Source organism: Protopterus annectens, chromosome 12.part0, assembly GCF_019279795.1.
Source record: "Protopterus annectens isolate FY-2018-M chromosome 12.part0, PAN1.0, whole genome shotgun sequence".
NCBI classification, from domain to species: domain Eukaryota; kingdom Metazoa; phylum Chordata; order Ceratodontiformes; family Protopteridae; genus Protopterus; species Protopterus annectens.
This window is the reverse complement of record NC_056746.1, coordinates 965883568-965896503: the sequence shown is the minus strand read 5'-3', so window position 1 is coordinate 965896503 and position 12936 is coordinate 965883568.

Here is a 12936-nt window from a genome sequence, read left to right as displayed (position 1 = left end):
GATAGTTTAGCTGTTAATGGGAGCCACAACATTCTAGTGACTGCAGTTAGTGATCAAATAAGTAGCCACCGAATTCTCCTACAGAGCTGTTGCTTCTAGAGTCAGCTATTTGCCAGAAAGTTACAGATTTTAGGAGGAACACACCAAAGATATGAGGCAAAAATCTGGACATTCTGCGAAAATCTGTACAGTTGAGAGGTATGTAGCATGTTATTATAACAAAACAAACACTGATGGAAGTGTTGTTAACATCTTTGTTTAATTTCTAATATCCTTGCCTTCTAATTATAGGATCAGTATAATGGATAGTTTGCTCCCTGTTAACAGGAAGTGGGAATAATTTATAGTATTTATTATTAGAATAATAATGCTGAATTTCTGAAATGTAAATGATTGCTTTGTGTAATGAGCAATGCATTCATTATATTTCAGTTTGAGCTTAATTTTAAGTATATTTCTACATCATCTGGTTTATTCTTTATTTCCATTTCAGGATTATTTGTTTATCTGGCTGGTAGATGTGGAATTTTTTCCTTACATTTTTTTATATTACTGGAACAGAACATCTTCCTGTTTCTCACAAAGGATTTACGCTTGTCCTACATCACTATGCCCTTGTAAGTATACATTTCGGAGTACCTAGAATTGCTTTATCACTTATCATGATTGTCATACACCTTGTAATCTATTCAGCAGAGCAGGCTGTATGCGTCAGAATTTTGATCCAGTCATTTGTTTTGCCCCTGGTTGTATGGATAATTACAAAGGGAGTAATTCATAGTAACAGCTGGATGAGGGCTCTACCACTGAGCTTAGTTACTCAATGTTTACAGACATAAAGGCAATAAGTTTAGTACTGGCCCTCTCAAGTGCAGTTTGAAAAGAATAATCCATCCTGGTGTAATAAAATATTCTTTATTTTGCTAGGAAACTAAAATCCAGCACTTATCATTTTCTATGTCTCCTGCCTATGTGTTTGATGAGGCTATCAGTAAATTAGAAGCAATTTATCATCATTACCTATAGAGTATATGTAATACTATGACTTATTATTGATGCACAGTTGATATCATGTACTACCACTGTTTTTTTTTTTCAGCATAACATACAGAACAGGTGACAGACAGTGCCTCTGGTGTTATTTGGGTAGTTCTTTAGGCACAGAGCATTTTAGTCCTTCATTGTTTTTGTACACTGTGCTTTTTTCTGCATTCAGATGGATTTTCTGAAAATGTTATTATATCTTAGCATACATCTTGCTGAAAAATTAAGTAAACAAAATGTTATTGTATGTACACCATAGTTAAGTATTCTAAAGTATTTATGGACAATCAAAAATAATGACAGTTAGTTTGCTATATGCACTGTCCCAACTGCTTGTGCGTTGTTAGTTATTTTCAGCTTTTCAACAGTTAATTAAGAAGCTATTAAGAAGATAATTTAAGAACTGGCAGCAAACACGTTAACATTATTCCATGTTGATTTCTAAACTTAAAAGATGAATAAATGCTGGATGTCCAGTGATTATGTTCTGTTACATGCAGGTAGTAATGAACACAAACAAAAAAGGACCCTGGGGGATGAAATGATGCATATTTGTTTTCATGATCTGTTGAGCAGAATAGTAGTAATTAAATGCCAGCATTGTTGTGAATGACTTGGAGTATATCATAGTGATTATATATATATATATATATATATATATATATATATATATATATATATATATATATACAGTAAGTATATAATCTGGGCATTTTCTAAGTATATTGTCAAGAAAATGTGAGGTTCATTTACCAATCAGATTTCTGATGAAATATAAACATAAAGGTGATTTATCTCCTGATCTGATGAACTACTGCTTTGACATTGCATCATGATGTTAGATGCTGTGATCTTTAATTGACTAAGCCAGGTAAATTCATTTTTTAATGTCATTAATGAAATTTGCAGTAAAAACTAATTTGATTAGGTTATGAATTATTCCATCACAGTCTATAGTATACTGATTGACAGTCACTGTCTTCAGAAACATAAATTGGAATTTATAATTGCTTGTTCAGCTGGTTTAACTCAGCATCTGGTGCACTGCTGAAAAGGTTTCTGTTAAGTCAAATGACATACAAAAAATAAGTTATTTTCTGCTTTCATTTCAGCTGAGCCATAGATTTGTAGATAAAGTGGTAAGTTTAAGAAGTATATTGATTTTAGGTCAAAAGATGAAGATAATGACTGACATTCATAAATATTCCCATTACCCATAGATGCCAAAAAAACAGGCCTTTTGCTACCACTATTACATCTGCATCTTAGTTCCTTCAAGGACTATAGCTAAGGACACAGAAGCAAGGCAAACAGACTGTTCCTGAAGAAGGTATAGTCACTCTTAGCTCACTGCCAAAGGCACCAAATAAAAGATAAATTATTCCACCCAAACTGCATACCTTGCATGGTGTGATCCAATGTTATATGGAAAGGCATTCCACTGTATCTTATACATGTTTTCTTCATGAATTGCTAGATCTTGCATCCACCTGTAAGTCATGTTACCTCCTTACTTATTTTTTGCAGTTTCATATTTTGCCATGCAACTGCTCTATTTGACCATACTGTATTAGGTTTTACTGCTACTGACATAGACTGTATGTACATAAGAAACCTTTTGACCAGCCCACTTTTCAGTCAGTTATTGAATTAATGAATAAACATTATTTCCTCACTAAGCACTGCAATGAAGACCGTAGATCTGATATGTAACTTTTGTTTTTTTATTTCCAACTTGTTTGCTCCTTATGTCTTCAGTAAATACATCAGAAGCTGCTTGTCAAGCTGAAATTTGTACTGCATTACTATAGTTTTCACATATAAGTCCCCAGGTGAATACTAGGCTAACTTCCCTGAATGGCTATTTTAGGCCCAGCTGTGTTATCCCATTAGGTATTCAAATTTATCTTACTATGATTTTTATTCCTATACTACTTATTTATGAATGAATGTTTCTGGGGTCATAATGCTAAACATTGAAATGGGGCCTTGCTGCAGGATAGGACAGTTAGGTGTTTGTGGCACAGGGGACATCCCTATAGCAAATGTCCTTATTCCCATTCATTGATCTAATTTGCATTAAATAGAAAGAGGATGAGCTTTGTTTACATGGATGGGAAGTCTGTTCCAGAATAGCAGTATCCTCTGGAATATGTACCTGATCCTCTAAAGTATTCTGTGTAAGTTACAGAAGAGGTTAAGGCATTTCTGATACAATTTGACTTGTAGATGTACAGTAGGTCCATTAGTACTGGGTCAGAGGATGCCTTATAGACCAGACACAGATCACCTCTTAACAGTCAAGACACTGAGTGTAGTGATAGAGCTTTGAGGTAGTCAGTGTGTAGGTAATGCGGTTTTATCCCTGTATTTTCTTTGTGAGGAACCTGTATAGTCACTCTAGTTGTTGCATATGTCTAGCTAGATACATACCAAAGGGGACATTATACTCACTGATGGACTTGATGGGGACTGAGTACACTTGAACAATGACATCTCTTGACCAAGATCATATCCCTTTGCTTATAAGTTGAGCCACATAGAAAGATTTCCTCACAACAGTAGACACATGCTGGTTAAATGCTAAGCCACTTTCTATGCACGTTCCCAAATCTCTGACTACTGGTTCATTTCTTAGGGGTCATAGAGGTGTCAATGTAGCAGCTTCCTAGAGAAGTCAGTTTCCCCAATGGATACAATAATGTACTTTTTGGCATTTAGTTTTAGTCCATGACTCTAGCACCAGTTATTTGTTTGGAACAAGCCTTCTTAGTGGATAGCTGAGTGTTTTAGGGAGTCAATGAATGCTCCCAGCTTGTTGTCATTTACAGACTTGGTCAACCAAAGACCCTTGACTTTTACTTAGACTTCTGAGAAGTAAATGCCAAAGAGGAGTGGTCCTGACACCAAGCCCTGTGGAACTTCACTAGTCACTGGTCTTTGTGGAGGTAGCTTTCATTATCACAACTTCCTGTGTCCTATCTATGAGCCAGTTGACAATACAACAGGTGACATTGTGGGTTATTCCTAATTTATTAAGCTTTCCTACAATGCCTAAGTGGAATATTGTGTCACACGTTTTGGTCAAGTCTAGGTAGGGGGGTGTGTACCATCTTGCCTTCATCTGTTGCTTTGGTGATTCTTTTGAAAAAGTCATTAGTTTAAGTAGGCATGACTTGCCTTTGACAAAAAACAAACTTGGATGGGTCCAGTGTTTGGAGGTTTTCTATGCCCTTATTGATTAATTCCATTGTAAGTCTATCGATGGTGTTAAATTTGAGAGTGGTCAGACATATTGGTCTGCAGTTAACAGGGTCAGTGGATGACCCTTCCTTGAGAAGGTTATGACTGTTACTGTCTTCCATTTGCTTGGTACAAAACCCATTTGGAGGCTGATGTTGAACAGTAGTGTTAGGGACAAGGATAAGCCATGCTTCATGCTATTCAAGATATATTCAGTAATATTGTCAGGAACCACAGATGTGGTACTTTTGGCTTTTGAGAAAGCTTCCAGGACTTGGTCCTGTTTGATAACTGGGGATGAGCTGGTTTCTGACATTTCTTGTGAGGTTTTTGGGAGTGAGAAAGGGTGAAGTTGGATTTGAATTTATTGGCCACCAGGTTTGCTACATCTTCAGCTTCAGTATAAGTGATGTTCACAATCAGCTCAGTAAACTGATGAGTAACGCTTTCAAGATTACAGACATAACTGAAGAGGGCCTTGTGGTTGTCCTTGGCCTGGGTGGCTGTTTTTTGCCTCAGATTTGAAGCTTGATGGTGTTAATTAGACTCCTGAGTTGCTTATTTAATCTAATGATGAGGTTTCTAACATGCTGGGTATTGCACTTATTATTTATGGCCACAGGTTTCTTCCTCTTGTTACAAAGCTTATTGTTACTGATATCGTGGTTCCACCATGGAGGTTTGTTTTAAGGGGTCATCTTGCACTTACTTCTACTGGGTACAACTGCTTCTGTGCAGTTGTTTACTTGCTGATAAGTTAGCAGTATATGTTTCTGGATAAGCAGCAGAGTTTCTGGGTTTGGGAAGGATTTGAAACTTGCCAGGATATTGCTTAGAAGTATGACATTTGCCTTGCAGAAATTTCTAAAAGATCCAGAGACAGCAGACATCTCAGGTTTTATTTTATTTTGAAAGAGACTGCTTTGCAGTCAGACCTGATGTGTGAAAATATTACACTTGGGATGGTGCATAATTCCCCCATATTTGTGAGGACAAGGTCAAAGCTGTTGTTTCCATAGTGGATACTCTGACTAACTGGTCCGAAAGTTTGTGTTAACAAAGGCCAAGAACCTCTGGGCTTGCATACTCGTGGTGGTGGTGGCATATGTTCCCCAGTCTATAGCTGGTAGTTAAAGTTGCCCAGAAAGATATTATTGGGTTTAATGCTGAGTGACTCCTTTTCATACTAGCAGGCACTATGGCATTTGTTGGTCATAGAAGGCATCCTGTAGCTAGCTAGAATAAGAACATTAACTTTGCTGATGGTGAGCTGGGCATGACAAAGCTCTAGGGAATCAAGCTGCTTTCTGGATGAAGATTGAGGCATCTTTGCCTTTTTTCCCTTCCTGCATAGTACCTTGTCTAAATGTGCAGAAGACATGATAGCAATGTACAGGTGAAGAACTCTCCACTGATTTAAACCATATCTCAGTCACTACACAGGCATCTACATCTTCTAGATGAGGAAGCTTGCAGTGAGTGGAGTTTCTTGCTCAGTCTCCTAGCATTGATCAGAAGCACCTTTATATTTTCCTTCGCTTGTTTCATTATGTTGATAGGTTTATCTAGTTGGTGTTGCCTAAATATGGGATTGGACAATGTTTTAGCCAGTATTCAAAAGCCTACTGGGGACAGGTGCAGACCATTCCTGGTGAAGCAATGTGGCCTGTTGATCATATCTTCCCAGGTTGACAAATATTATATCCCCTTTGGATGACACCAAAAGCTAAGCCAATTATTGTAGTCAATTACCTTTTGCTCATGTTGAAGCATCATCCATGGTGAAAGTGGGATACTGCTCAGTGCTAGGCTCATACCTGCCTGGGACACAAAGTCCAAGAGCTCCATCATGTCTCTCTTCATATAATCCAGGGAGGTATGCCTCAAGTTGTTTACACCCATATGTACTACGACAGAATCATACTGGTACTTGCTGTTCAAGAACTTGAGAGAGAGAGTGTGGGTGTGTGTGTGTGTGTGTGTGTGTGTGTGTGTGTGTGTGTGTGTGTGTGTGTGTGTGTGTGTGTGTGATCTGATGAACGATGCAACCAGACAAGCAACTCATCATCACCCTTTTCTTACTCAGCCTGGTAAGTGGTGCATCTGTATGTCTTACAACAGAGTCACCTATCAGTAGAATATTTGGTTAGGTAGATGCTTGTCTTATAGGCTCAACATCCATGGCTCAGAAACTGGTAATTTTTGCAGATCTGAAGCATTTCTGAGGGTGTTTAATGCCCTTGCTGTGTTTCAGAAGTCTTTGTGGTTTAGAACCTCATAATATGATAGATTATGTGGACTGTTTTGGGGGGAAATGCTGGCAATCCTGGTATCAGTGTATTTTGTGTGTGTGTGTGTGTGTGTGTGTGAGAGAGAAAAAGAGATTTTGGCCTCCGGTGACATTTTATATATATATATATATATATATATATATATATATATATATATATATATAGTTCATAGGTTAGTACTAGGCTAACTGCCCTTGTGAGTCATTTGAAGCCTAGCCAATTATCCCTTGTGAGACTCAAACCCTGCGCCTTGTGTTTGTAAGGCAAACACCTTAACCATTAGGCCACCCTCCCAACCCTATGTATATATATATATATATATATATATATATATATATATATATATATATATATATATCTATATATATATATATATATATATATATATATATATATATGTGTGTGTGTGTGTGTGTGTGTGTGTATGTGTACATTTCTCACTCACTTTATGCTTTTGAACAATATTTGTTTATTAGACAGCATGAGACAATATCTACATTGTCTCATGATACCCGTCTCTATCAGGCTGGTTAAAGAAATTGTGTGAAAGTGCTGGTCCATGATTTTTGACAGGTCTGGTTTTGGGGGCAGGGAGATCGGCACCTTCTGGGGTAGGTAGCTGGGTTTGACTATGGGGTACTTGGGTGATGGTACCTGTTGGGGTAGGTAGTATGAGGTATCTACTTACTTGTGGGGAGGTACCTTAGTTATCCTGGGCTGGAGGGGTTACTATAGTTGGTGTGCCTTACTGCAGCTTAGTGCATCTTAATTACACTCAGTGCAGTTCACAGTGGCTGCAGATTTACAGTCAGTTTGGCTAGACAGGCTTCTTATAGAAAAAAGCTCTTCAGCACTGCACAATACCCACTGTCGAGCAAGTTCTGTGGCAGCAGTGAACTGAACACAAGTCAGTCCTAATAAAAGCAAAATGTGTCTATATTTAGTGGGGTTTGGCTTATTGGCTTGTGAACATCATAAAAAAATGATATCCCATTGTATGTTCAAGAGCCAGCATGCTGAAATGTTTTTTCCATAGTAAATCTGCATATCTCTCATGTTACATTAATAAATGCACATTTGAAAATGCCTTTATGCACATATTTCTGAGTTTTGCTGGCGTCCTATATGCATATTCTATATGGCTTTTGCTTTTGTCCTGTAAAACAGAAACATTCTTCCACACCTGCTTTTTCTGTTTCAAATGGTGCAGTCTCACAATAATAATATACACTTGATGTGAAAGCCACACATGCCAATGATGCTGAGTGAAAACATGCATTCTAATGGAGTTCCACTGAATGCTAAGAAATTCCCATTTTGCTGAGGAATAGCAAGCATGGAGATGGTTATATTAAGTAAATGGTTAAACCATTTGTAAGGTGTAGTGGGTGACATCCTTGTAAAAACTACAGTTAAAATTTTGCATCACATTTATTCTTTTCCAAATCCAAGAACAATAATTTGAATTCATTTGCACTATATTATGCAAGTGCCTTCCAGAAGATTTTGGTCAGCCTTTAAGAAAATGTAAACAGCTAGGGAAGGAAATAAGTCAAGGTGTTGTCAATGTGGCAGCTTTGTTTGCAGGAGAAAGGGGAAATGGTAAAGCTGCAGACAAAACTACATTGCAGTTCCAACAAGAGATCTCTGAGTTAATTAAAAAGAATCACAACAATTCTAAAGAAAAATGAGCATGAACCCTAAGTGGTATCATGGGCTTTGCCTTAACTGTGCTTTTAAAATCACTCAGCTTCAAATCATAAAACAAACTCTTTATTCTACATTCTGTTATATTACAAAATGTCTTGATGACGCATGTTTAGAAATGCTTTGAGCACTCCAAACTAATAAAAAGCTACAGGAAGTATAGCTCATTGGGATCAGGTCCAGGTTTTAAAAATAATACAGAATGAAATATACGTTTTCTCCCATTTGATAACACAAGATAAAGTGATTTGATATAACTCTAACTCAGGAATGCATTCTAGTGGTAAGAGATAAGACCTGAATTCATATTACTACTCTGATAAATAGTCTCATATTTGGTGAAAACTTTGTATTAATACATTTGAAATGACAATGGCTTGTAAGTTATATATGTACACAAGGGATTAAATGTTTTGCAAAATAAATGCATAGCACTGAATACAGGTAAAACATGTTGGGTGGCCAAAATGTCATGTAAAACAGGGCTGTGGAGGATGTCAGTCTTTATCCCTAGTTGATGATGATTCACTCTGGGACATGTAATGACTCGTCTAGACTGTTAAGGGGATAGTTGAGGAATGCTGGCAAAGTTTCTAAAATCAGAGAATGCATATACATATGTTCTAAAGTTTTCTTATGGTAAATGAACAAACTAACACAATAGCTACCCTTATTTTTCATGAAACGTTCTTTCTGTAGAGCTGACATTACCTGACAAACAATGTATATATTTATATACTGCATTAGCCCTGTTCATAAGAGGAGTGCAATGTGTTGCTCTGAATTATGTAAATATATGATGAAGAGACTTAATATGTATGCCATGGGCATAGCTGACCCGAGTCTAAATTTTCAAGACAGCAGAAGTACACCAGAGACTCTTGAAAAGTAAAACAACTAGGTTATGGTTACCAATAAACAACCTTTATCCTGTTTTGATATAGGTTGATATAATCTCAAATGCACTGTTGTTTATAATCTCAGGTACTCTGTTATTTGTAATCTTGGGTACACTATTGCTTCTATAGAGTAAAAAGGATGGAAAAAGTCTGCTAGAGCTGGAGTAAAGCAGTGCATAATTGAAACTATTAACTATTCATCCTCTTGAGTTTGTGAAGAGTTAACTCTAATGAGATAACTACAGTGATTAGATGTCATGCAACAGACTATTGCTTCCAGAAAATTCATCTGGAATATAAACCTCATGGAGGTGAGGCTGCACCACCTGCCTCTGTGTCTTATTGTTTTACCATCTTGGAGTGATGTTGTATCAGAGAATGGCAAATACTGAAGAAATATATTTGCAGAAGTGAAAAAACGGATTTGCCTTCAAGAGTTTCTGTGTTTGGAATTCTCTATGGAAAAAAATAAAATTCAGTACTACTAATCAGATGTCATGCAACAGACTATTGCTTCCAGAAAATTCATCTAGAATAGCTACCCTTATTTTTCATGAAACATTCTTTCTGTAGAGCTGACATTACCTGACAAACAATGTAGATAGCTGGAAAGACCACAGAAGTACCTCACCAAGAGGATTACCTGGTTACCTGGTTGTTTTACTTTTCAAGAGTCTCTGGTGTATTTCTGCTGTGTTGAAAATTTAGAAATAAATATATCAGTTCCACAGCTGGAAAGACCACAGAAGTAGCTCACCAAGAGGATTACCTGGTTGTTTTACTTTTCAAGATTCTCTGGTGTACTTCTGCTGTGTTGAAAATTTAGACATAAATATATCAGTTCCACAGCTGGAAAGACCACAGAAGTATCTCACAAAGAGGATTACTGGCCTCAAACATATGCCCTATACAGCCCGACTGAAGAAACACCAGCTGTACTTGGTTACATACTGCTTACTTAGAGGTGATCTCTGCCTGACATACAAGGCCATGTCCAACCCATAATTGATGGACATGCTCCACCTAAAAAAATACAAATCCCCAAGAGCCACACACTCTAGAGATCTAAACCTCACCACAATGATAAATAGGACGTGTTGGATGGAAAGATTCCTCTCCCAGAGACTCCCCATGCTTTGGGACAGGATTCCAATCTACATTGGGCAGAGTTCCTCACTAACACTCTTCAAGAGAAACCTTGACGAGTGGATGGGAAACAGAAAATCTACCCCAGGGATCACTGCAGTGGCTATGCTGGACAGAGGCACAGGGAATTAACGACTCTGCTGGACCACGGCACAGGGAACTAATCTAAGGGGGGCGGCGAAAGCCAACACATTCTGCCTAGGCTTAGAGATGCCCTTGGGCAGATAGCCTAGTACTTACCTATGAACCTATGAACCTATAAGTGTCACTGAAAATATGTTTTTGCTGCATGCACCAGGATGTCTTTCATTTTAAGGAAATTTAGTGGAGAACTGGTAGGTATAGATCCAGAATGTTGTTTTATTCCTTACTGGATGTGGATTAGCTAAAAAGCCTGAATAGATTCAAAATGCTACATCACTGCATGTTGCTGGGGAAGAAGCCATAAAGTATTTACCTCTTTAACTGTTCTTGAAGAGCAAAAAGACAAAACAGTAAAACTTAAGGAAGAGCTACTGTATCTGTAAACATTACACATACTGATATATAAGATTTGAAATGTGGTTTATCCACAGTCCTGATAGTAGCATTATTCATAAAAAATAATTGCACTACTGTCATATTGTGCACGTATGGGCTTCCCTGCCTCAGACATGTTCTGCATACACTGGGCTGTGTTGTGTCTCCAGCTTCAATGTTTAATGGGGTCTACCTGCCTATGGAATAGCAGCAAGATGTATTATTTTCATTGTGACATACCTGGCTGTCTTGCTTTTTATCATGTGTTTTTATACTCCATTTATTAAAATATGTCCAACCCTTTATTACCTAGTACTGTTGAAATCTGCACAGTCATCACAGCTACCACCAGATTACACAGATGGCATAATAATGATGCATATAATTCCTAAAACCTTAGTTTGTGTTCTAGCTCATTCCCTTTGAAGTCTGTACTGGCATAAAGACTTCAGTCATAACTGTTTAGAGTATACAACACTCCGGTGCCTTAGTAATTTGCACGGTGCTGTTTTCTTCTCATTTCCGTTTGTTGCTGACACACCCTGTCACTCTAAAATATTCCAGTGTCCCTGACAATGTCAGTAGGTCATCTTCACTTTGCATATTATGCTGATGAAGGGATGTCATACAAGCTCTACTCCTATTGATGAGGGTGTGATATTATCACCATGGTAGGGGCAGGATAGGTAAGGCTGCAGTACAGCTCTTGTCTGTGCTACACACTACTACTTGTTTTTTCCCTTGTATCTTCATGTGCATATTACTTATAAGGCTGATACTGTTGAGCAACATCACCCTTAAACGTACATTGAGAGGTCGGCTATTGTTTTGTTTTGTGTACGTCAGCCCAAGATTTAACAAGTCTATCACAAAGCATCCATCCTTGATTGGATTCTCACCTCACACTCAAGCAAAATCATCTCTACAGGCACTCTACCAGATACTTTAAATGACTATCTTTCACACCTTTTCTAAGGGATTGCAAAACTACAGTCATAAACTACATCACTTCAACGACATGTCTTTTTTTTTCCTGTGGTATATTAGTGCTTGTTTTATAGCTTGATTGTTCTGTGTTGCATTCACTTGTATGTTAAAGTGTCTATAACTGGTCACTTTGCAAACATTGTTGGATGTATGCAGAGTGTTCCATAAATGTATTGCTATTGTTCCATGGTAACTGGATTCTCTTTTTACACTGGTTGTTGCTTACATTTAATTAAAAAAAAATCACCTCAACATAATTAATCTATCAAAAGTTAGTAGTGATACATATATAGTTACCTTAAAAATGCAATTGATTATACTAAAAGGAGTTCCACTTTGCAATGCTATTTCAGAATTCATAGGTTCATAGGTTCATAGGTAGGTACTAGGCTATCGGCCCAAGGGACTACGTAAGCCTAGCCAACAAGGTTCCCTGGCTTACGCCACCCAAGAAAGTTATTTTCCTATGCCACTGTCGAGCAGGGACACAGAAGTGATCACCGGGGTGTATTTCCTATTTCCCATCCACTCATCAATATTTTTCTTGAAGAGTACTAATGAAGAACTTTGCTTGACTTAGATGGGTAGCCTGTTCCAGAGTATGGGAAGTCTCTGGGACAGGAATCTATCCCTCCAGCATGTCCTGTTTATTGTGGTGAAAAGGTTTAGGTCCCTAGAGCATGTAGCTTGGAGGGATTGGGATTTCTTTAGGTGTAGCATGTCCAACAGCTCTGGGTTTGACATAGCTTTATATGTTAGGCAGAGATCACCTCGGAGTAGGCAATATGCTACAGAGTAAAGCTGGAGTTTTTTGAGGCAGTCAGTGTAGGGCATTTGTTTGAGGCCAGTAATCTTCTTTGTGAGGTACTTCTGTGGCATTTCCAGCTGCTGCAGATGTCTTGTGAGGTACATTCCAAAAAGGGCGTTGTACTCTATAATGGGTCTAATGAGTGTCGAGTAGAGGGGAACAATGACCTCTTTTTTCCTGGATGAGAACCCTTTTATGATGAGGTGTGCCATGTAGAAGGACTTCCTGACTACTGTGGCAATGTGACTATCAAAGGAGAGACTACTGTCCACCTGGGTCCCAAGGTCTCTTA